The sequence below is a fragment of the Bombina bombina genome, chromosome 3, assembly GCF_027579735.1.
Source record: "Bombina bombina isolate aBomBom1 chromosome 3, aBomBom1.pri, whole genome shotgun sequence".
NCBI lineage: Eukaryota > Metazoa > Chordata > Amphibia > Anura > Bombinatoridae > Bombina > Bombina bombina.
The window spans coordinates 1,127,615,021-1,127,640,935 of NC_069501.1; positions in this window are offsets into that span (position 1 = coordinate 1,127,615,021).

Genomic DNA, 25,915 nt, shown 5'->3' on the forward strand with positions numbered 1-25,915 from the left:
TGATCTTTGTGAATCGGTATGTGAAGGTAAGCATCCTTTAAATCCACTGTGGTCATGTACTGACCCTTTTGGATCATGGGTAAAATTGTCCGAATAGTCTCCATTTTGAACGATGGAACTCTTAGGAATTTGTTTAGGATCTTTAAATCCAGGATTGGCCTGAAAGTTCCCTCTTTTTTGGGAACCACAAACAGATTTGAGTAAAACCCTTGTCCCTGTTCCGACCGTGGAACTGGATAGATTACTCCCATTAATAAAAGCTCTTGTACGCAGCGTAGAAACGCCTCTTTCTTTATTTGGTTTGTTGACAACCTTGACAGATGAAATCTCTCTCTTGGGGGAGAGTATTTGAAGTCCAGAAGGTATCCCTGAGATATTATCTCTAGCGCCCAGGGATCCTGGACATCTCTTGCCCAAGCCTGGGCGAAGAGAGAAAGTCTGCCCCCCACTAGATCCGTTCCCGGATCGGGGGCCCTCAATTCATGCTGTTTTAGGGGCACCAGCAGGTTTCCTGGCCTGCTTGCCCTTGTTCCAGGACTGGTTAGGTCTCCAGCCTTGTCTGTAGCGAGCAACAGATCCTTCTTGTTTTGGAGCAGAGGAAGTTGATGCTGCTCCTGCTTTGAAATTCCGAAAGGAACGAAAATTAGATTGTCTAGCCTTAGGTTTGGCTCTGTCTTGAGGCAGGGCATGGCCTTTACCTCCTGTAATGTCAGCGATAATTTCTTTCAATCCGAGCCCGAATAAGGTCTGCCCTTTGAAAGGTATATTAAGAAATTTAGACTTAGAAGTAACGTCAGCTGACCAGGATTTTAGCCACAGTGCTCTGCGCGCCTGAATGGCGAATCCGGAATTCTTAGCCGTAAGCTTAGTTAAATGTACTACGGCATCTGAAATAAATGAGTTAGCTAACGTAAGAGCTTTAAGCCTGTGTGTAATCTCATCTAATGGAGCTGATTCAAGTGTCCCTTCCAGAGACTCAAACCAAAATGCTGCTGCAGCCGTGACAGGCGCAATGCATGCAAGGGGTTGCAATATAAAACCTTGTTGAACAAACATTTTCTTAAGGTAACCCTCTAACTTTTTATCCATTGGATCTGAAAAGGCACAGCTATCCTCCACCGGGATAGTGGTACGCTTAGCTAAAGTAGAAACTGCTCCCTCCACCTTAGGGATCGTTTGCCATAAGTCCCGTGTGGTGGTGTCTATTGGAAACATCTTTCTAAATATCGGAGGGGGTGAGAACGGCACACCGGGTCTATCCCACTCCTTAGTAACAATTTCAGTAAGTCTCTTAGGTATAGGAAAAACGTCAGTACTCGACGGTACCGCAAAATATTTATCCAACCTACACATTTTTTCTGGTATTGCAACTGTGTTACAATCATTCAGAGCCGCTAACACCTCCCCTAGAAATACACGGAGGTTTTCCAGCTTAAATTTAAAATTTCAAATATCTGAATCCAATCTGTTTGGATCAGAACCGTCAGCCGCAGAATGAAGCTCTCCGTCCTCATGTTCTGCAAGTTGTGACGCAGTATCTGACATGGCCCTAACATTATCAGCGCACTCTGTTCTCACCCCAGAGTGATCACGCTTACCTCTTAGTTCTGGTAATTTAGCCAAAACTTCAGTCATAACAGTAGCCATATCCTGTAATGTGATTTGTAATGGCCGCCCAGATGTACTCGGCGCCACAATATCACGCACCCCCCGAGCGGGAGATGCAGGTACTGACACGTGAGGCGAGTTAGTCGGCATAACTCTCCCCTCGTTGTTTGGTGAAATGTGTTCAATTTGTACAGATTGACTTTTATTTAAAGTAGCATCAATACAGTTAGTACATAAATTTCTATTGGGCTCCACTTTGGCATTAGCACATATAGCACAGATGTCTTCCTCTGAATCAGACATGTTTAACACACTAGCAAATAAACTAGCAACTTGGAAATACTTTTCAAGTAATTTACTATAATATGAAAACGTACTGTGCCTATAAGAAGCACAGAAAGAGTTATGACAGTTGAAAGTTAATAAACTGAAAGGTTATAGCATCAAATCTTTGTAAAAAAAAAAAAAAAAAACACAATTTTAGCAAAGGCTTGTTCCCATTAGCGAAGGATAACTAACCCTGATAGCAGAAAAAAAAGTTACAGAAATAAACGTTTTTTATCACAGTCAACTACAATCTCACAGCTCTGCTGTGAATGATTACCTCCCTCAAAACAAGTTTTGAAGACCCCTGAGTTCTGTAGAGATGAACCGGATCATGCAGGAAATACAATGAGCTTCTGACTGAATTTTTTGACCTCCCCCTCACACACAACAGTGAGAGAGATCAGTAAACTGTCATAAATTAAATAAAACAACTGCCAAGTGGAAAAAATAATGCCCAAAACATTTTATTCACCCAGTACCTCAGAAAATGAAACGATTTTACATGCCAGCAAAAAACGTTTAACATAAATTAAGTGTTATTAAAGAGCCTGTTGCCAGTCCCTGCAAATTAGGCTAAAGTCTTATGCACACAGTATAATTCCAGTGAAGTGCCATTCCCCAGAATACTGAAGTGTAAAATATACATACATGACAGCCTGATACCAGATGCTGCTACTGCATTTAAGGCTGAGTTTACATTATATCGGTATGGCAGAATTTTCTCATCAATTCCATTGTCAGAAAATAATAAGCTGCTACATACCTCTTTGCAGATTAATCTGCCCGCTGTCCCCTGATCTGAAGTTTACCTCTCCTCAGATGGCCGAGAAACAGCAATATGATCTTAACTACGCCGGCTAAAATCATAGTAAAAACTCAGGTAGATTCTTCTTCAAATTCTACCAGAGAAGGAATAACACACTCCGGTGCTATTATAAAATAACAAACTTTTGATTGAAGGTATAAAACTAAATATAATCACCATAGTCCTCTCACACATCCTATCTAGTCGTTGGGTGCAAGAGAATGACTGGTAATGGCAGTTAGGGGAGGAGCTATATAGCAGCTCTGCTGGGTGAATCCTCTTGCACTTCCTGTTGGGGAGGAGTTAATATCCCATAAGTAATGGATGATCCGTGGACTGGATACACTTAACAAGAGAAATATGACCATCAGTTTAAATGCATTATAATTAATGTTAGCAACAATGGTAAAGCTAAAATTTAGGCCAATGTACCCTTTAATAGAAATGCATAACATTGTCATCCCTATTTGCTGAATACATACTATGTTATTGACGAAGAATAAAAATAACTCTCACAAGATATGCAGTTGATTGAAGTACTCTCCCCAGGGATCTTTTGTTTGGCTTGAATGGCTTTCTGCACAATATTTGCCAAAGCAGTTAAATTTACAGAATTTTTTTTCTTTAAATGTTTACTCTCCAATTTTTTTTTTAGGAATTATAAAGGGCAAAGTGTTGAATATTGGGATCAGGCATATGATGGAGTAACATTTAAACATGTTAAAATATTTTTGCATTAAAAAAGTAATTTTTAAAGGGACATACAATAAACATATTTATAAAAGGACCACTCTATATGATCAAAGTTTATAATTTTATATTATTTTATTATTATATTATTATTATTATTATTATTATTATTATTATTATTATATAAAGCACCAACATATTACGCAGTGCTATACGAAGATACATTATAAGCGTAAGAGTACAATACAATAAAAACGAGACATTATGTGGGACTATACACTGTACATTACTACACTTAAGGAAATGTGTCCACTCACTCAGTTTTATACAAAGTGAGCTACAGTTAGGGAGGTTCTCAAGCTTACATTGCAGATTATAAAGGGCCATCTTTACAATATGATCAGGCAGTCTTACATGAAAATATATGAACCCGAAAGTGCTATCAAGTCTGACCCAGGGCTGGCTCTGTAATTGTACCAGATGAACCTAGGCGGTTTGACCATATACCATATTAGTTTAATTTGTTAACTAGCCAATAAGGGCAGCTCCCTCAGCTCTGTTGGTTGATAGCGAGAAGCCATCATGATCATAAAAACAAATTAAAAAAAAAAATTTCCAGGAAAAAAAAACAAAATTATAACATTAAATATCAACTTTTATATGAAGCAAAAAAATAAAACACTAATAATAATATTTTCATAATAATAATTTAATGTCTTGTTAAAGGGACTTGAAAGTCAAAATTCAACTCTCATGATTCAGAGAGAGCGTGCAATATTTAGAGACTTTTCATTTTACCTTTATGATCAAATTAACATTGTTTTTTTCCTTTGTTGAAAAGTTTATAAGTATGCTCAGGAGCAGCAATGCACTACTGGGAGCTAGCTGGTGATTGGTGGCTACACACATCTGTTGTCATTGGATCACCAAGTCCCAGTAGTGCATTGCTGCTATGGAGATTACTTACACTATTAAACCCTTTCACATAGGTTAAACACATAGTTCTATCATATGTCAGCATCATAATAAAATTTTCTAACACATTTCAGCATTTCCATTTGGCACATTTAGTTACTGTGCTCTGTATATCTTTGGAGTTTGGCTCTAAAGTATTTTTTCCCATTTCAGCTTTAAACTACACAAAACATTATGGGGTCTATTTATTAAGTGACGGATGCTGCATCGATTCCCCATCGTTTCAGGTCCGTAAGAGGTTAGGTGGTGGTTTGAAATCATCCCATTCCGATACAATCGGGATGATTGACGGCCCCTCTGAGCAAGGGGCGGCATTGCACAAGCATTTGACCAGAAATGCTTGTGCCATGTTAAATGCCTACAGTGTATGCTATCAGCATTTACTGAGGTTGAGCGGACATGTCCGCTCGACCATTAATAGATCTACCCCTATGACTTATGTGCCTACACTGTAGACATTGTGTAAACACATTGCATTATGTTACATACAATGCAGCTATAATTTATAAAATACATGTAGACAAAATGCTAGGGAAGAGCCCAAAATATGGGCTTGGAGTGCAACTAAGGGATAAGGCTAGGGAGGAAATGATGAAAGAGAGAGGTAGGGTAGTAACATTGTTGCAGAAAAAAAAGTGATCTATCTACTTATCTGTTTTAGAGCTGAGGCTGATGGCTGCAGAGCCTAATTTTCTTCTGTTCTGAAGACTGAATTTCCCACCCGCCCTCCCATTGCTTCGTTTTTGATGTCGGCGTGAGTCGCCCATTTTTGGCCTCCATCCTTTTCCATTTGGTTTTAATGTCCTGGTGGTTCTGGACCCCCTTATGGGTTGGAGTGTCCTTTGCACTCTAGCAGCGGGAGGTCGCGGTCTTGAGTGCTTTGGGAGAGTGGGAAATGGTGGAGTTCTGGCCAGTCTTATGAGAGGAGCAGAATGCTTCAGGTGGGTGCCTGTGGTGCTCATTTCTACGATGAAGGTCAGAGCTCTTAAAAGCATTATTACCATCTCCAGGGCTGAGCTAAGCTCTACTGCTGATCCGATTTCTCGCTGACCTCTTTGCTATTCTGACGACCATCTCACAACCTCCATTTTAGTTTAAATGGTGTCGGTTAAATTATATGTTAAGTTATTGAATAAAGGCTACCAGGGATGGTCTTATTAATTCTTCCAAATTTCTTTGCCTTTCGGTTATTTGTTACATTGTTAATTTGTGAAGTGATATTACATTCACCTAGTAAATTACAGCCTGGACCTTAGATCCCTTAAAACATAGTAGTACGAAGTGTGCATCTGTGTGGTAGCAAGCAAAAAAATTAACACAATGGATTAAAAAGATCAAAAGTGCCTTACTGCAGGATTTTTCAAACTCCCCCCCCCCCAAGACCCAGTGCCGCGATACCACATACCTTCACAACCCTACTTTTATGCTTGGTCTGAAATTTTCTGAAGTAATATACCATTTTTGGCAAAATTGTAGTCAAACTTGAAAGTTGCATGACTGCGTGTATAGTATTACCTCTTACAACACACACTCTCATAAAACACAAACACACTCTCATATAACACAACAGACACCACACACACTCTCATATAACACACACATACACCCCAAACACACTCTCATACTAGACACACACCACACACACTCTCATACAACACACAGACTCTCATACAACACACACTCTCATAAAACACAAACACACTCTCATATAACACACACACACCAAACACACTCTCATACAACACACAAACTAAGCACACACCACACAGACTCTCATACAACACACAGACTCTCATACAACACACAACACACACACACTCATACAACACACACACTCTCCTACAATGCACACACACACTTTCATATAACATACAACACACACACTCTCATACAACACACACCACACACACTCTCATACAAAACACACACACTGTTCTACTACTACACACACTCTCCTACAACACACAAACAAGCCGTGACCCAGTAAACATGGTCTTGCGACCCAGTAATGGGTCCCGACCCGTGGTTTGAAGAACCATCGTTTACTGTGCCCACGACATTGATTGTGACCAGAATACGCTGAGCACAGAATAAAAACTAGTGTCACAAGGGTTGTGTGTTAGCAATTAATTTTGTATGCTTGTATCTTTGTGCTGGAGTGTGCTCTGCTTACAGTCTATGGGACATGTAGTATTGCAGCTAGATTCCCTTTAATTTAAATATGCTAAGTTTGTATGTTTCCTTCTGCACGCAAAAACACCCATGCATCCTTTATAACAGGGGTCGACAAATTTGTTTAAAATTTAGTTTTTTTTATTTCCATATGTAATGTCTGCTCACTCAAAGATTTTTTTTTTCAATCCAAAAATGTTTTAGGCAGGATGCAGCATACACTCAAGGGGAAATGAAAATATATTTTATCTTTAGTTGTCGTTATCATACAGCAGGCAACCGGTAATGTGCACATTTCATATAGATTGCAGGCTTTTTTGAGGTTTAATATCCCTTTAAGTATATATAAACAGTCAGACATGAAGTGCACTCACCGGGTCTTCTTAGAATTTTTATTGCCAAGTAGTGAATGTTTTTAGCCCCTTCCTCAGACATATAGCAAGTGAAAAAACAATTCTTTAAGAAGACCCGGTAAGTGCACTTTATGTCTGACTGTTTATTGATCTATTTTCTGCACCCCGGGCACCAGGAGTTATCTGGAGTGCTCTTTCTTTCTTTCTTTCTTTCTTTCTTTCTTTCTTTCTTTCTTTCTTTCTTTCTTTCTTTCTTTCTTTCTTTCTTTCTTTCTTTCTTTCTCAATATAGGAAATATTAGACAAATAGTGAATGTTACCATTGATAGGTGTCTAATAGTAGATGTCACAGTGAAATTTAAATATACTTGTATCGTAAAAATCTCATGCAGAAGGTATTCAGTGGAGATCCTATGTCAATTATAAGTTAATAATCAATTGTCAGTGGAGTGATATTACTTGACACAAAAATATTACTTGACACAAAAGTATATATAAAAACATTAAATTGCAATAATACAGTCCCAAAATTTCCAAGTTTAGATCAATTATAGAAAAGAGTTGTACATAATAGAATGTCAGTTCATTTAAATATATAGAGTAGATGTAGATTCAAGGGGTGCTTAACACTTTTATAGCTGTATACTCTTTATAATCCTCAAAGCTCAGGAGAGGGACGCTATTAGACCGACCCTTTGAGAATAGGAATGGATCTGTGGACTGCTGGTCCTTTCTTGCCAAGCTTCACAGGATTCCACTATTGTTTCTCTGGTGTTTCCACTTTAGCTTCCTTGTCTTCCTCCTGTGCCTGTACTGCTCAAACTTTGTATCTGATTCTCTTCTTCCACTCCCGCCACAAACTCAAACCAGTCCAGTCTGTTTTTATATATACTTTTGTGCCAAGTAATATCACTCCACTGACAATTGATTATTAACTTATGATTGACATAGGATCTCCACTGAATACCTTCTGCATGAGAATTTTTGGATACAAGTTTATTTAAATTTCACTATGACATCTACTATTAGGGGTCTATTTAAGAAGCAGCGGGTCTATTTAAGAAGTAGCACCATCTAACCCCATTCTGATGTCTTTATTCATGTATACCTATATTGGGGTTTGAGCTGCTTGTAATAGCCTAATTTTTGAAAATCTGTGAGATATTATTTAGCTAAACCCTTGAGGGGATATTTATCAAAGCGTCAACTGAAAATATGCTGGAATTCTGCATCGTAATTGTCACGAGTTTGATCCGCCGTAGTCAAAGCGTCAAGATCGACAAATATTGAAATTTGTGACGTAACATATGACCCCGTGATCTCAATCCGACGTACATCGATGCAAGTTGAAAACCTGTGGAATTCGAGCAGATTCGTGTTCATTCGCCCTACTATTCAACACTATTTGAAGATCTCACAAAGTTATCAAAATTTCTAAAGTTACGCTCGTGTCTTTTCCAACTCAGCGTACCTGGTTTTAAATCCGCCTCCCTTCAGGTCGCGGATGCCATAGAACTCAATGGGAGTCTGAAAACACAGAAAGCTTAGCAAGAGAATGAAGTATATTATATAGTAAAAGTAAATTAGAAACTTTATTAAAATTGTATACACTTTCTAAATCAAACAATATTATTGCTACACATTTGATGCACTATTAGATATAGGGATAAAAATACATTACTACTGATGGATTATGCCACAACTTTGTCTCTCTTTACAAATCAGGGGGACAATATTATTTCTACATATTTGGTGCAAAGTTTTGCCCCAAACTTGTCACACTTAAAGATATAGAGATAAAAATGAAATAAATACACAACATAATATAGCTAACTTCCTTTTTATTTTTTGGAAAAATCTATGTGCACCATGTTTAAGCCATGTAATACAAGTCCCACTCTCCACTTTCGCGCCATATTTGACACAACACTTTTTGCACCAATTATGATGCAAACTCCTAAATAACCCACACACTAGTGAATTTTTCCACCACTTTTGATTGGAATATGCATAATCACATGATTTATGACATCAGCCAATCTGATTCAAATATACATTATAAACTATCGCTAACAAATCAAATTGCTTTATACTTGTGTCATTGATCACTTGTAAGTGCGATTTGTTACATTGTGTATTATACTTTGAAAGTATGTATATGTGAAATTAGTATTAAAGCTAAACATTGATGCTGACATTAGGACACACAGTGTAATATTTTAGACAAGGATTTTAAAATTCAAATTGATGTTTGATTCAATAAAATCTTAAGCTGATAGCTCAAAGGGATAGCCCACCTAACTTTAAACTGTCATTATTCAGATACAGCAGAAATTAAAATCACCTCTTTACTGTCATGCTATTTTCAGTGTATTCCTTCCTTCTCTTGAATTTATTTTTTAGTAAGAAATGTCATCTTATATGCCAGGCCATTTTATAACACCTGTGAAGGGGTGTTTTTTAAAAATACATTGCAATCAGGAGGGGTTAGACAGGTGCAGAGAGAAACCTGGCCCAGCTCTTAAAGGGAGAGGAAACCCCAAAGTATTCTTTCATGATTTGAATAGAACATACAATTTTAAATAACTTTAACATTTACTTCTATTATCTGATTTGCTTCATTCTCTTGTTATCCTTTGCTGAAGGAACAGCATTGCACTACTGGCAGCTAGCTGAACACATCTATTTAGCCAATCACAAGAGACAAATGTGTGCAGGCACCAATTAGCAGCTAGCTTCCACTAGTGCAACTTAAATGTTTACTTTTCTATCCCTTTAAAATATCCATAGATTGCAAATAAATACATATGATACTCTGATTACATGTTATATTCGAAATTATTCCTGTTCAGAATAATAATACATTTACACTATATACATATAGTAGTATAAATAAACAGACATATGACAGACAATATTGTTTAGAACAAAAAAAGGAACTTCGGGACATGTAAATATGTTTGCAAAATATTTCTGACATAACACACACAACATATACTGTATATATATATATATATATATATATATATATATGTGTGTGTGTGTGTGTATATATACATACTAAAATATGTATGTCCAATCTTAAAAAGAATTCTATTGATTCACTCTTCAGTTTGCACCAAATATGTCGCTACTTGCTATATTCGCAATTAGTCCTGCTCAGAAAAAGAATACATTTACACTATATACAACAATGTGCTAAAGAGAAATGTGCTTGTTCATGGACAGTAATGAAATGGTATAAATAAAGTTGGGAAAAGCCTGAATGGCCGCAACATCAATGACTGTTAGTTAACACCAGTCCGATGCTCTTCGCACCGTACTTGACACGCGTATTTTTGACAGCTTTTTTGATAAATAAGGAGACTGCGATGTTTGGCGAATGCAACATAGTTGACGCTTTGTTAAATATCTCCTTTATTTTAGCGCCTTCATTTTTTGTTCTCTTTTTGTTTCATATATATATATATATATATATATATATATATATATATATATATATATATAAAAACAGGGATGGCCATAGCTTTTATTGCTCAGGAAAAAGCATTGTTAGGATATATATATATATATATATATATTTATATATATATATATATATATGTAAACCAAAGATAAGGCAATCTCAAGGTTTTATTTATTTAATGTTGTTCAACATTAAAGAAATTAAACCTGGAGAGTGGGTCATCTTTGGTCTTAATGCTACATATATACTTTTGAGAGATCTGGGGGCATCGAGATTGCTAGCTAGAAGGACTGTGTTTTTATATATATATATCCCTCCTTTTGTTAGGAAGTTTGGCATCACTCATATAAAATATTTACATATAGTATTGTCATGTACCCCAATGCCCCTATCTCTTATTACCTGGTGTCCCTCAATTGTTGTATGCCTAAAAGGGGGAGTTATGTGTTTCTGTTATCATGGAAACCTATAGCAGTTTCAGGTAACAATACAGTATATGTACACAATTTGCCCCACTGGACGAGTATACACAATTAGCAGACAAAAAAAAGTAGCACCCACAGTGTCATAGAAATAGTCGATAGATCATGCTATAATTAAGATTTCTTATTTTTCAAGAAAATGCCAACTAATGGAGATTATAAAAACAAATATTACACCTGTATCCCAATTTGTGTATTCTTAACAAATACCGTATTGTTCCGCATATAGGCCGCACTTTTTTCCCTTGATTTGTAGCTTTAAATGTGGAGTGCGGCCTATATGCGGGGTGCGGCCTATAATCGGGTGCTTATCTGCAAATTTGTACTTGCGCAGTACAGCCGAACTTCCGGTGCACCCTGTGGCCTTATGGGGATTGTAGTCCGCTGGAGTTGGATAGTTTTGCAACATTTTGCAAAGGTAATTGGTTTGGATAATGAGCAGGACGCTCATATGCAGGAGCCGCCACTGTGAAGGTGTGTAATGATGCAGTAATGCTGTGTAATACTGTGCTGAGCACAGTGTAATTTGGAGCTTGGGTTTATGAGGGAGGAAGTGAGTGGAGCACACAATGTCCCATATGAGTTCGTTTTGCTACTGATATTGTCAGGTAATAAAGTGCTTTTATCCCCATCACATCGTACCTGCTAAAAATGTACCAGTACATACAAAATTATTTAATATGTTAAAATAAAAAAAGGAAAGATGCTGTACTCCTTAGTACTGGTAATTTCAAATGTGAAAAAAAGCCTTTATTCAGCCATTACAGCTTTAATGGCTGAATAAAGGTTTTTCTGACATTTGAAATTACTGAGGAGTGCAGCATCTTTCCTTGTTTTTCTTTTTTCTATACTCTTGGGGAAGTGTAAAAGTATCCCCTGGGAGCTGACACCCTGCATTGGGACTCATTGCTTGCACATTGTGTGTGTTTTCTTTAAATTTTTTATTTCTTCAAAATGGCACCCAAACTTTAAGGGTGCGGCCTATAATCAGATGCGGCCTATATGCGGCACAATACGGTATGTTAAATCATTTGTACCTCATTATTGTTTATGAATAGAAAATCATTGTATAAATGCTGGGATTACTCATGTTACCTCAACAAAACATCACATATTCATTTTAACCACGTCATTTATTTGAACAGATGTTCTCTTATAACTCCTGTTGCAAATTTGCAAAGAAAAAAACAGATAACTAGGGAACTTTTAGAACCCTATTTATCAAGGGGACAGAGCGCAGTCGGCTGCAGGTTTACATAAACAAACCTGTTCCTGAGATTTAATGATGACTTCTGCTGCTTAAACCACTTCTCCACCTGTAATGTGGTGTACGTCAATTCCCCTAGACTTTTCCGACCAGGGAGATTGACGGCCCTTGCTTGCGTGCGATTGACTGCACGCAAGAAGGGGCAGCATTGCACAGTAGTCGTAGTGTGCAATGGTAAATGCTGGCAGCATATTGCTGCCTACCAGACGTGAATCTGGGCAGACATGGGTGAAGATGTACACCCCTGTACGCCTTACTTTCTTAAATCTGGAGACTTTGAATACTTATATCTTAGAAAATATAAATTTTCCTTGCACCCATTGTTATATATATAGAAAAGGTAAAATCAAGGGTTAGCTCTTGGGCCATAAATACTATAGCAATATCAGAGGTACAACTTTCAGATAGGATTATTGCATACCTTTATAATTGAAGAATCAAAAGTTTCCTCTCTTAATAAATCCTTTCATATTCTGATTAATTACCCTAGTCCAATTAAAGGGAAATTAAACACCTTGCAGCAAATCAAATAATACAATTTGCAGCATTTTAAAAACTTGTTACAGAATTTGCTTTTTGGCCTGCCCTGGAACCAGCAGTTAAAATGCCTTTACAAAACACCATGCTGTGACGAATCAAACCTTCTCAGCGTCACAATAGTGGGGTGTGGGCATGAAGGGGTTAATGGCACACAGCTCTGGTTCCCTTAACCTTGCAACTCTGCGAAAGGACCTTAAAAGGGACACCTCATTAGTCCCCAAATCTTGTCCATACTGCTCTAATTAACAATTTCCCTGCTGCCACCACCAACACGTTTAAATTAAAGGGGGCGTCTTGGGAACCCCTAAACACTCACACAATTTAACAATTAGATAACGTGCCTTTAACCTTGTCTCAACAGGAGTGTGAATTTGGATATTAGAGTCCAAAAGACAGAGGGGCCTAGTTATCAAGCCGTCTACTTTTCTGGCTTCGCCGGCCCAATACGTCCGCCTAAGCTCGCCTACCTTCGCCGCCGCGGACCTTGAATACGTTCGCCTAAGTTATCAAATAAAGCTGTCAAAAAGCCGCGGGGCGATGAGCAGCGGACTGTGACAGTTATCACTCATCCGATCTCGCTGCCCTTCGGCTTTTTCCCAGCTTTATTGCTAGCCTGTCACTAAGCACTCACACTAAACTACACTGTTCTACCCCCTATACCGGCGCCCCCGGAGGCCCCCGCAACTAAATAAAGTTACTAACCCCTAAACCGCCGCTCCTAGACCCTGCCGCAAGTCTTATAAATGTATTAACCCCTAAACCGCCGCTCCCGGACACCGCTGCCACCTACATTATACCTAGTAACCCCTATCCTGCCCCCCCTATACCGTCGCCCTCTATTATAAAATTATTAACCCCTATCCTGCTGATCCCGCACCTCTCCGCAACTAAATAAATAGTTTAACCCCTAAACCGCCGCTCCATGAACCCGCCGCAACCTATATTAAACCTATTAACCCCTATCCTGCCCCCCTACACCGTTGCCACCTATAATAAATTTATTAACCCCTATCCTGCCCCCCACTACGCCGCCGCCACTGTAATAAAATGATTAACCCCTAAACCTAAGTCTAACCCTAACCATAACGCCCCCCTAACTTAAATATTAATTAAATAAATCTAAATAAATTAACTCTTATTAACTAAATGAATCCTATTTAAAACTAAATACTTACTTATAAAATAAACCCTAATATAGCTACAATATAAATAATAATTATATTCTAGCTATCTTAGGATTTATTTTTATTTTACAGGTAACTTTGTATTTATTTTAGCTAGTTAGAATAGTTATTAAATAGTTATTAACTATTTAATAACTACCTAGCTAAAAGAAATACAAAATTACCTGTAAAATAAATCCTAACTTAAGTTACAATTAAACCTAATACTACACTATCATTAAATTAACTAAATAAACTACCTACAAATAACTACAATTAAATACAATTACATAAACTAACTAAAGTACAAAAAATAAAAAAAGCTAAGTTACAAAAAATAAAAAATTAAGTTACAAACATGTTAAAAATATTACAACAATTTTAAGCTACTTACACCTAATCTAAGCCCCTTAATAAAATAACAAACCCCTCCAAAATAAAAAAAATCCCTACCCTATTCTAAATTAAATAAATTTCAAAGCTCTTTTACCTTACCAGCCCTTAAAAGGGCCATTTGTGGGGGCATGCCCCAAAAAGTTCAGCTCTTTTGCCTGTAAAAGAAAAATACAACCCCCCCCCCAACATTAAAACCCACCACCCACATACCCCTAATCTAACCCAAACCCCCCTTACAAAAACCTAACACTAATCCCCTGAAGATCATCCTACCTTGAGTCGTTTTCACTCAGCCGAGCCACCGATGGAACTGAAGAGGACATCCGGAGCGGAAGAAGTTAATCCTCCAAGCGGCGCTGAAGAAATCTTCCATCCGATGAAGTCATCATCCAGGCGGCGCTGAAGAAGTCTTCGATCCAGCCGATGTCATCTTCAAAGAGGCGCTGAAGAGGTCTTCTATCCGGGCGAAGTCATCTTCCAAGCCGGGTCTTGAATCTTCCTTCCGCCGACGCGGAACCACCTTCTTCACCGACGGACTACGACGAATGACGGCTCCTTTAAGGGACGTCATCCAAGATGGCGTCCCCTCAATTCCGATTGGCTGATAGGATTCTATCAGCCAATCGGAATTAAGGTAGGAAAATCTGATTGGCTGATGGAATCAGCCAATCAGATTCAAGTTCAATCCGATTGGCTGATCCAATCAGCCAATCAGATTGAGCTCGCATTCTATTGGCTGATCGGAACAGCCAATAGAATGCAAGCTCAATCTGATTGGCTGATTCCATCAGCCAATCAGATTTTTCCTACCTTAATTCCGATTGGCTGATAGAATCCTATCAGCCAATCGGAATTGAGGGGATGCCATCTTGGATGACGTCCCTTAAAGGAGCCGTCATTCGTCGTAGTCCGTCGGTGAAGAAGGTGGTTCCGCGTCGGCGGAAGGAAGATTCAAGACCCGGCTTGGAAGATGACTTCGCCCGGATAGAAGACCTCTTCAGCGCCTCTTTGAAGATGACATCGGCCGGATCGAAGACTTCTTCAGCGCCGCCTGGATGATGACTTCATCGGATGGAAGATTTCTTCAGCGCCGCTTGGAGGATTAACTTCTTCCGCTCCGGATGTCCTCTTCAGTTCTATCGGTGGCTCGGCTGAGTGAAGACGACTCAAGGTAGGATGATCTTCAGGGGATTAGTGTTAGGTTTTTGTAAGGGGGGTTTGGGTTAGATTAGGGGTATGTGGGTGGTGGGTTTTAATGTTGGGGGGGGGTTGTATTTTTCTTTTACAGGCAAAAGAGCTGAACTTTTTGGGGCATGCCCCCACAAATGGCCCTTTTAAGGGCTGGTAAGGTAAAAGAGCTTTGAAATTTATTTAATTTAGAATAGGGTAGGGATTTTTTTTATTTTGGGTGGGTTTGTTATTTTATTAGGGGGCTTAGATTAGGTGTAAGTAGCTTAAAATTGTTGTAATATTTTTAACATGTTTGTAACTTAATTTTTTATTTTTTGTAACGTAGCTTTTTTTATTTTTTGTACTTTAGTTAGTTTATGTAATTGTATTTAATTGTAATTATTTGTAGGTAGTTTATTTAGTTAATTTAATGATAGTGTAGTATTAGGTTTAATTGTAACTTAGGTTAGGATTTATTTTACAGGTAATTTTGTATTTCTTTTAGCTAGGTAGTTATTAAATAGTTAATAACTATTTAATAACTATTCTAACTAGCTAAAATAAATACAAAGTTACCTGTAAAATAAATATAAATCCTAAGATAGCTATAATATAATTATTAATTATATTGTAGCTATCTTAGGGTTTATTTTACAGGTAAGTATTTATTTTTAAATAGGAATAATTTATTAAAGTATAGTGTAGTGTTAGGTGTAATTGTAACTTAGGTTAGGATTTATTTCACAGGTACATTTCTCTTTATTTTAGCTAGGTAAGCTATTAAATAGTTAATAACTATTTAATAGCTATTGTACATGGTTAAAATAAATTGAAAGTTACCTGTAAAATAAATATAAATCCTAAGATAGCTAGAATATAATTATTATTTATATTGTAGCTATATTAGGGTTTATTTTAAAGGTAAGTATTTAGTTTTAAATAGGATTCATTTAGTTAATAAGAGTTAATTTATTTAGATTTATTTAATTAATATTTAAGTTAGGGGGGGCGTTAGGGTTAGGGTTAGACTTAGGTTTAGGGGTTAATAATTTTATTACAGTGGCGGCGGCGTAGTGGGGGGCAGATTAGGGGTTAATAAATTTATTATAGGTGGCGACGGTGTAGGGGGGCAGGATTGGGGTTAATACATTTAATATAGGTTGCGGCGGGTTCAGGGAGCGGCGGTTTAGAGGTTAATACATTTATTATAGTTGCGGTGGGCTCCGGGAGCGGCGGTTTAGGGGTTAAAATGTATAGAGTAGCTTGCGGTGGGCTCCGGGAGCGGCGGTTTAGGGGGTAATAACTTTATTTAGTTGCTGGCAGGTGTAGGGGGGGTCAGATTAGTGGTGTTTAGACTCGGGGTACATGTTAGGGTGTTAGGTGTAGACAGTTCCCATAGAAATCAATGGGATGTCTGTCAGCAGCGAACTTGTACTTTCGCTATGGTCAGACTCCCATTGATTCCTATGGGATCCGCCGCCTCCAGGCTGGCGCTTTGAAAACCAGGTACGCTGGGCCGTAAAAGTGCCGAGCGTACCTGCTAGTTTTTTGATAGCTAGCAAAAGTAGTGAGAATGTGCATCTGGAGTGACGTAAGAATCGATCTGTGTCGGACTGAGTCCGGCGGATCGATGCTTACGTCACAAAATTCTACTTTTGCCTGTCTCGAGCCTTTGATAACTAAGGCGAATCAGCCTCGCCACAAATACGCTGCGGAATTCCAGCGTATTTGAGGTTGACGGCTTGATAACTAGGCCCCAGAATGGGATTTTCTATGTGTTTAATAATAAAAATATCAATACAGGTTACACAGTGCAAAATTATAAAGACATTCAAAATAACATACAATTGCAAAGCTACAATTCTTTAAAAAGAATTGGGGGACATAAAATAGAAAAACAATATCTTATTTATTATCAAATTCCTTTAGATATGTGGAGAGCTGCTGATAATGATGTTGATGGCTTTGGTCCCCAGGGCAGTTCTGCCCACCAAGTCTTTCTGTTACATATTTAAACCAAACTTTCTTTGTCTTGTCAAAGACAACACCCTGGTTATAATTTACAATGAGTGCAGCCAATGCAAGCAAGTCTTGGCTCCCAGTAGGGGAGGAGCTTTTTGCATTCCTACACACAGGGCTAAGGAGAGAGAAGGAAGGGGGGGAGGGAGAAGGAAGGAGGGGGGTCTTAGCTTACAGCAAGCAGATTTCACACACAGGAAAATGCAATTCACATTAACCTCTTCCAGGCTGAGGACACAATACCACCTCTGCCGGGTAGCCAATCCAGGTATCAACTACTCAACATGATTGTATCATGACACATGATGTTCTAGATTTATTAGATAAAAAAATCAGACATTGGATGGATTTGTTAGAATTTTATTGAGAGAGAGTTGGCCAGAAAAGTTTGACCACCACAAATGATGTTGCATGTAATGACAACTTTCCCGCTGTTTGAAAATTACAGCATTTCCTTCTATCAGCCAGATTACGAGTTTTGCGTTATGGCTGGCTCGCTAATTACTTGCAAGTTATTTTCACTGCTCACCTTTAATAGCGCTGCTATTACAGGTTTGCAAAAAAACGACTTGTGCTGGCGATATGGTAGCGTTGAGCTCCATACCGCACCCAAATACAAGTGGTGTTTTGACGTGCTTGTGCACAATTTCCCCATAGACATCAATGGCGAGAGACGGCTAAAAAAAGCCTAACACCTGCAATTGCGGAGCGTAAAGCTCCGTAACGCAGCCCCATTGATGTCTATGGGGAAACAAAATGTATGTTTAACCCTAACACCCTAACATAAACCCAGAGTGTAAACACCCCTAATCTGCTGCCCCTGACATCGCCGACACCTACATTACACTTATTAACCCCTAATCTGACGCCCCCAATGTCGCGGCCACCTACATAAATTTATTAACCCCTAATCTGCCGCCTCCAATGTCGCCGCCACCTACATAAATTTATTAACCCCTAATCTGTGCCCCCAACGTCACCGCCACCTGCATAAATTTATTAACCCCTTATCTGCCGCCCCAATGTCGCCGCCGCCACTATACTAAAGTTATTAACCCCTAAACCTCTGGCCTCCCACATCACTAACAGTAAAATAAATATATTAACCCCTAACGTAACCCTAAGTCTAACCCTAACGTAACCCTAACACCCCCTAACTTTAATATAATTAAAATAATTCTAAATAAAACTTTCTATTAATAACTAAATAATTCCTATTTAAAACTAAATACTTACTTACCTGTAAAATAAACCCTAAGCTAGCTACAATATAACTAATAGTTACATTGTAGCTAGCTTAGGTTTTATTTTTATTTCACAGCTAAGTTTGTATTTATTTTAACTAGGTAGACTAGTTAGTAATAGTTATTAACTATTTACTAGCTACCTAGTTAAAATAAATACAAAGTTACCTGTAAAATAAAACCTAACTTGAGTTACACTAACATCTAACATTACAATAAAATTAAATAAATTAAATTAACAAAATACATTTATCTAAATTAAAAAAAAAAATATAACACTAAATTATACAACATAAAAAAAGAAATTATCAAAAATAAAAACGAATTACTCCTAATCTAATAGCCCTATCAAAATAAAAAAGCCCCCCCAAAATAAAAAAAAACCCCTAGCCTACACTAAACTGCCAATGGCCCTCAAAAGGGCATTTTGCGGGGCATTGCCCCAAAGAAATCATCTCTTTTACCTGTAAAAAAAAATACAAACAACCCCCAACAGTAAAACCCACCACCCACACAACCAAACCCCCCAAATAAACCTAACACTAACCCCCCGACGATCCACTTACAGTTTTTGAAGACCGGACATCCATCCTCATCCAGGCGGCAGAAGTCTTCATCCAAGCAGGCAGAAGTCCTCATCGAAGCCGGCAGAAGTCTTCATCCAAGCGGGCAGAAGTCTTCATCCAGACAGTATCTTCTATCTTCATCCATATTGGAATAGCCAATAGAATGCAAGCTCAATCCTATTGACTGATTGGATCAGCCAGTAGGATGAAAACTCAATCCTATTGGCTGATTGCAACAGCCAATAGGATTTCCCCCCTTAATTCCTATTGGCTGATAGAATTCTATCAGCCAATCGGAATGTAAGGGACGCCATCTTGGATGACGTAATTTAAAGGGAAACTTCATTTTTCAACAGCCATCGGAAGAAGAGGATGCTCCGCTCCGGATGTCTTGAAGATGGACCCGCTCTGCGCCGGATGGATGAAGATAGAAGATGCCGTCTCGATGAAGACTTCTGCCCGCTTGGATGAAGACTTCTGCCCGCTTCGATGAGGACTTCTGCCGCCTGGATGAGGATGGATGTCCGGTCTTCAAAAACTGTAAGTGGATCGTCGGGGGTTAGTGTTAGGTTTTTTTAAGGATTTATTGGGTGGGTTTTATTTTTAGCTTAGTGTTTTGGGCAATGTAAAATTGCTAAATGCCCTTTTAAGGGCAATGCCCATCCAAATGCCCTTTTCAGGGCAAATGTTAGCTTAGGTTTATTTAGATAGGATTTTATTTGGGGGGTTTGGTTGTGTGGGTGGTGGATTTTACTGTTGGGGGGTTGTTTGTATTTTTTTTTACAGATAAAAGAGCTGATTTCTTTGGGGCAATGCCCCGCAAAAGGCCCAAATTAAAACTAACAATTAAACTAATCTAATTATTAAACTAAAATTAAACTAACTACCAATTAACTAAAACTAAACTATACTTTAAAAAAATCCTAACACTACTTTATCTAAATACAAAAAAAAAAATACTAAATTGCAAAAAATAACAAACACTAAATTACGGAAAATAAAAAACAAAATAATCAAAAATAAAAAAGAATTACACCTAATCTAATAGCCCTAACAAAATAAAAAAGCCCACCCAAAATAAAAAAAAACCTAGCCTACAATAAACTACCAATAGCCCTTAAAAGGGCTTTTTGTGGGGTATTGCCCCAAATATATCAGCTCTTTTACCTGTAGAAAAAATACAAAGACCCCCCAACAGTAAAACCCACCACCCAACCAACCCCCCCAAATAAAAAACCTAACTCTAAAAAAAAACTAAGCTACCCATTGCCCTGAAAAGGGCATTTGTATGGGTATTGCCCTTAAAAGGGCATTTAGCTCTTTTACATTGCCCAAACCCTAAACTAAAAAAAAACTCCACCCAAAAAAACCCTTAAAAAAACCTATCACTAACCCCCGTTAGTTTTTGAAGTCCCGCTTGAACGATCTTCATCCAGGCGGCGAGAAGTCTTCATCCAGGCGGTCTCTTCAATCTTCAACCCGGCGGCGAAGTCCTTATCGAAGCGGCGAAAAGTCTTCATCCAGATGGCCTCTTCAATCTTCATCCTGGCGGCATCTTCTATCTTGATCCTGGTGGCATGGAGCGGGTCCATCCTGAAGACATCCGGCACGGAGCATCCTCTTCATACGGTCGCTGCTGTACATTAAATCTTCAATGCAAGGGATACGATTCAAGATGGTGTCCCTTGCATTCCTATTTGCTGAAAAAATGGAATCAGCCAATAGGAATTAGAGCTGCTAAAATCCTATTGGCTGTTCAAATCAGCCAATAGGATTTGAGCAGCTCTCATTCTATTGGCTGATTGAACAGCCAATAGGATTTTAGCAGCTCTAATTCCAATTGGCTGATTCAAATTTTTCAGCCAATAGGAATGCAAGGTACGCCATCTTGAATCGCAGCCCTTGCATTAAAGATTTAGTGTACGGCGGTGACCGGATGAAGAGGATGCTCCGCCTACAGGATCAAGATAGAAGATGCCGACTGGATGAAGATTGAAGAGGCCGCCTGGATAAGACTTCTCGCCGCTTGGATGAGGACTTCACCGCCAGGATGAAGATTAAAGAGGCCGCCTGGATGAAGACTTCTCGCCGCCTGGATGAAGATCTTTCAAGCGGGACTTGAAAAACTGTAAGAAGATCTTCGGGGGTAAGTGATAGGTTTTTTTTAAGGGTTTTTTGGGTGTTTTTTTTAAGTTTAGGGTTTGGACAATGTAATAGAGCTAAATGCCCTTTTAAGGGCAATGCCCATCCAAATTCCCTTTTCAGCGCAATGGGTAGCTTAAGTTTTTTTAGAGTTAGGTTTTTTATTTGGGGGGGTTGGCTGGGTGGTGGGTTTTACTGTTGGGTCTTTGTATTTTTTTTTACAGGTAAAAGAGCTGATATCTTTGGGGCAATGCCCCACAAAAAGCCCTTTTAAGGGCTATTGGTAGTTTTTTGTAGACTAGGTTTTTTTTTATTTTGGGTGGGCTTTTTTATTTTGATAGGGCTATTAGATAAGGTGTAACTCTTTTATTTTTGATAATTTCATTTTTTTTTGTAATTTAGTGTTTTTTTATTTTTTGTAATTTTAGGTTTTAGTGTAAGGCAGGTTAGGTTTTATTTTTGTATTTATTTTAACTAGGTAGTTAGTAAATAGTTAATAACTATTTACTAACTAGTCTACCTAGTTAAAATAAATACAAACTTACCTGTGAAATAAAACTAAAACCTAAGCTAGCTACAATATAACTATTAGTTATATTGTAGCTAGCTTAGGTTTTACTTCACAGGTAAGTATGTATTTAGTTTTAAATAGGTATTATTTAGTTAATAATAAGTTTAATTTAGCTATATTTTAATTATGTTTAAGTTAGGGGGTGTTATGGTTAGAGTTGGATTAGGTTTAGGGTTAGGGTTAGGTTTAGGGGTAGATGAAGGGGTTAATAGTTTTAGGTTGTTGCGATGTGGGGGGCTGGCGGTTGGATTAATAGGTTTATTTAGTGGTAGTGATGTGGGAGGCCAGAGGTTTAGGGGTTAATAACTTTATTTAGTTGCGACGATGTCGGGGAGCGGCGGAATAGAGGTTAATCATTTTAATATAGTTGCGGCGATGTTGGGGTTCAGCAGAATAGGGGTTAATAACTTTAGTATAGTGGCGGCGATATTGGGAGCATAAGATTAGGGGTTAATAGATTTATTTAGGTGGCGGCGATATCAGGAGCAGCAAATTAGGGGTTAATAACATTATGTAGGTGTCGGCGATGTCGGGGCGGCAGATTAGGGGTTAATAACATTATGTAGGTGACGGTGATGTCGGGGGCGGCAGATTAGGGGTGTTTAGACTCGGGGTTTATGTTAGGGTGTTAGGTTTAAACGTTTATTTTTCTTTCCCCTTAGACTTCAATGGGGCTGCGTTACGGAGCTTTTGATTCCACGATCTCAGGTGGTAGACTTTTTTCTGACACCTCCCCATTGCTGTCTTTGGGGGAAGCGTGCACTAGCACGTCAAAACAGTGCTTGTATTTTGGTGCGGTATGGACCATATCGCCTGCACAAGCCAGGTTATTTAAAACTTGTAATGACTGCGCTATAGGGGGTTAAATAATGCAACTTTTGTTGCGTTTGTTACTTTCCCTGTAGCGCTCAATACTCGTAATCTAGCTGTTTTTTACTTAGAGATGTTTAGGAGATATTTTCTAGTCAGCTTTTTACAGTTATGCTGCGTCACTTTCAAGTGCTTCAACATTTGGGTATCATAGCCCTTTAAAGCCTTTTCTAAATGATTGTGATCGACTCCATATTGAGAAAGGGTAATTGGATTATCATTAAAAAAATAAAATGCTTTAACAAGGGAAAACAGATTTAAGCTATCAGGACATTAAATTCCCGTTGTCAGTCAGTATTTTTTTAAATAGTGTTACAGTAAGTAAATATTAATACAATATTGCCCTTTATAGTTGTTCTCTGAGCTATACTAATAGGGACTTCTTGTAAGTATAATTTTAGGCCTTGCACCATTTATTAGGCTAGTTTTTAATGTATTTCTATCCTTTTGGGGATATGTGTCTAGCTTGCTGGGACTGCAGCTGTAGGATCCAACAGAACTATGAGGTCCCTCACAAAGATTCTATATAGTGACATTTGAAAGTTATGTTTGAAGTCCCCCACAGTGTTGTTTTCATGATTCAAATAGAGAATGCAATTTCAAATAACGTTAAACGGACAGTCTATTTTTTTTTATTTTTTTTAAAACAGATAGATACCACCTTTATTACACATTCCCCAGCTTTGCATAACCAACATTTTTATATTGATATACTTTATAACCTCTAAGTTTGCCTATTTCTAAGCCCCAGCAGGCTACCCCTTATCTCAATGCTTTTAAATCTTGAACAACAGACAGTGCTAGTTCATATGTGCTATATAGATAACATTGTGCTCACTCCCATGGATAATGATAATGGTTATACAAGAACCAGCACTAATTGGCTAGAGTGCAAGATTGTAAAAATCTCTGAGATAAGGGGCAGTCTACAGGAGCTTAGATACCGGTAATCAAGCTGATTAGTAAACCTGGTTATTTTACCAACTCTCATCCAAGGTAATCCTGAAAACCTGACCTGTTAGGGAGGCTTGAGGGCAGGGTTGAAAAGTAGTGTCATAGAGGTATCTTTTAAATCAATAGCTATTGTCAAGTAGTTTGTCCCTTTAATTGACTTAAAAAATTAAATCTACATTGCTCTTGGTATTTTTTGTTGAAGAGCATACCTAGGTAGGCTCAGGAGCATGCTTGTGTATTGAGCACTATATATCAGCCGTGAAAAAAACATTGAGTGGAGCTTCGCTTTTGAAGAGTGTAGGCTTTGGGATAAACACCCTTAAAAGCTGCTTGGCTTGTGGGATCTGTGGCTCCATGGAGCATCTGTTAATATTATGATCAATTAAACCTAATTTGTTACATGACAGGCTCCTGGGTAAAGTGACACAGTCATTTTATAGCTTGTGGCATTGGTAGTAGGCGCAAACTTTACATTTTTAGCTTCTATTGAAATATTTAAAATCAGGAATTTTATTTTACATTTGTACAACTGAAAAGGACAGTAAATACATTTCTGCAGTGCTGCTATAACATAACATACCAATAACAAGTACAAACATTTTTAAAACAAATTAACATGTTGTTTGCTACAATTATTTTTCAATAATCAAACTCCACTCACAATTTGCCTTATTTGGAGGTTTGAGTCTGCAGAGAACAAGGTTAGCCACTGTCATATAATGTTATCTTTTTCTGTTGTTAAAGCTAATTAGGGAAAGATATGTATTAGGGAAATATACATTTTTTAGAGATAAATTACAAAAAAGGGAGGCAAACTATATAATGAAAGTATAATGCAAAGTTGTTTAATTACACAACTACATATTTTACACACAAAAAAACCTTCAGGTGTTTACTATCCCTTTAAGTTGTTGCATAAACATTTTTTTGCTTTCCCATTAGTTTGCTTAATTTTTGTTTCAAGGTATATGACACATAAACAGGAGCATCTATAGGTTTACTTGGAGAGGAGATTCCAAATACTGTATCACTTTAACTGTTGGTGTAACTTTACAACTTGGAGATGTGGGTTCCTATCACAACTATAAAGACTTTGATGCTTGAATGGGTCTTATTTACTCCTTATTGTAGAAAAAGGCTGTTAGGATCCATGCTGTCCCAACAGCGCTAGGCTTTAAGGAAGTCATGGAATGTCCTACCTTATATGGCGTCCTCTAGCCTTCCCCTTTGACGCAAGCAAGATTCAGATTGGGGGGTGGGGGGGGCGGATCCAATACCAGCATTGAAATCACGTGATCACATTGTTGATCGCAGGATTTCATTTTTACAGCAAGTGTTTACATCAGAAATTTGTTCCGATGTTAACACTTTGATGTCGGCACCAAGGGGTTCATCCACACATATCTTTCTGTTTACATTTCACTTTTCCTTCTGGTTATCAGTTTTGAGGGTAAATGATAATTGGAGCACTGTATCTGCACTAGGGATGGGCGAATGTGTAAATTTTCGATTTTGAATGTTAGAAGGAATGTTATTACCGAAATTCGAATTATAAATCCGAATGTTGATAAGAACGAATATTCTTAAAAATTCTATAATCGAATGCTATTTACAGCTTTCGAATGTCACTTTCGAATTCGAATGTTTATAATTATATTGAATGTCCACATTCGAAATTTCGAATTTAACATTCTATTTAACAAATACTATTCAGAAGTTCAATAGTTTATGTGGTAGGGAGGGAATCTAGTAAATTGATACATAATAGATACAAATATATCATTTTGAATGTTTCTATATAGAATATTGCATAATTCGAATATTAGATTTAAAGAAAGCATTAGAAATACTATTACAAACATATAAATTCGAATTTTTTGAAACAAATATTTTCGAATGTAATTGTAAAATTTGAAACAGAACATTCGAAAATCGAATGTTAGAATGTTATATAAACATTCTAAATTCGATTCAAACGAACGAATGTGTTAAAATTTGTTTCATTTTTCGAATGTTGCGAAACATTCGCCCATCCCTAATCTGCACTACTACCCTATCTGGTAAAGCTTACAAGTGTGTCATTTATAACAACTCTTTTAAAACTTTTTATTTTTTTCCATATTCCTTCGGTTGTCA